The sequence below is a fragment of the Cydia strobilella genome, chromosome 8, assembly GCF_947568885.1.
Source record: "Cydia strobilella chromosome 8, ilCydStro3.1, whole genome shotgun sequence".
Classification (NCBI taxonomy): domain Eukaryota; kingdom Metazoa; phylum Arthropoda; class Insecta; order Lepidoptera; family Tortricidae; genus Cydia; species Cydia strobilella.
Genome location: NC_086048.1, coordinates 11,816,686 through 11,818,204, shown reverse-complemented (window position 1 = coordinate 11,818,204; position 1,519 = coordinate 11,816,686).

Genomic DNA, 1,519 nt, shown 5'->3' with positions numbered 1-1,519 from the left:
TGTAAAAAAAAAACGTACTTGGAACGTAAAATGCTCTAGTGCAGACACGTATCATTTTCTGCACACCTTTTAGAACAACAATGACCCTCTGATGAGCATGAGAAATGAAAAAAGTTTTGTTGTGCTACTAATATCTAAAAACATCGTTTTTGGGCATCTATACTTATAATAAAGCGGAAGAGGGTCGAAAGTCTGTACATGGAAGATATTCGAAAAAAAATTGGCTGGGGATACTTAGAATCGATAACAGAACACATTCCAACAGTTTTTAGAATTTTTGTCTGTTTATCTGTTTGTCTGTTTATCTGTTTGTCTGTTTATTTGACCGCGCTACAAATGAAAACGGCTGAACGGATTTTGATGCAAACTTTACTAATCTGTCGAAAAAATCCACGGCCAGGTTATAGGCTATAAAAATTTGAGAAATTTTACCCCTAAGGGGGTTAAAAAGGGGGATGAAAGTTTGTATGGAGTTCAAGATTTATTTTAAGCTAGCAATTTGAAACTTCGTAAGAAGATATATTATTGAAATACAAGAAAACTAATTTCAGCGTTTTTGAAAATTCATCCCATAAGGAGGTGAAATAGAGGTTGAAAGTTTGTATGGAGTTCAATTTTTTTTTGAGTGCGTTACTTGAAACTGTATAATGGGCATATTATTATAATACAGGAAAAGTAATTTTAGCGTTTTCAAGAATTCGTCACCTAACAGGGTTAAAAGGGGGTTGAAAGTTTGAATCCATTACAAATGCTTTGAAACTTCTTAGAAATGTATGATAGACGATTACAAAAAAACTAATTTTGACGTTTTTGGAAATTTAACCCCTCAGGGGGTTGAAAAGGGGATGAAAGTTTGTCTTGGGGTGCAAATTTTATTTTAAGTCAGGAACTTAAAACTTTGCAAAACGTTAATTATATTAAAAAGCAAGAAATTTTTTTTCAGCGTTTTTAAAAATTCATCCCCCATGGAAAAAGGGGTTAAAAACTTTATCTTGATAACTATATTATTTTAGCTACTAGGCCAAGTTAGGTATCGTTTTTGTATAAATCGGGTATGCCGAATTCATTTATGATATCAAAATGACACCATTCCCGAGTGAAAACACAAAAAAAATGAAAAAAACTTTTTTTAATTTCTCTTTACGCTTAAACCGCTAAACCGATTTAGATAAAATTTGGTATAGAGATAGTTTGAGTCCCGTGGAAGAACATAGGGTAGTTTTTATCCAAAAAATGGAGACTGCGTTTGCATGGAGAAGCGGCCGTGCCCTTTCCTCTTAATAATGGTCACGAATTTTTCAGTAAATGTCAAACGATTTGGGACTTATACGCGTTACCATGCCTTCCCGAAAAAAATCGAATCTTTCGCGAAAGTCTCGCAATGCATTGCGGCCACAAGGGGCACGGTCTCAGGAGTCTAAGAAAAACCACAATTCCGAAATACGTTTTTTCGATTTTTATAACCACGACTTTCATAATCCCGATTATTTATAAGTCCGAAATATCAAAATTACGATTT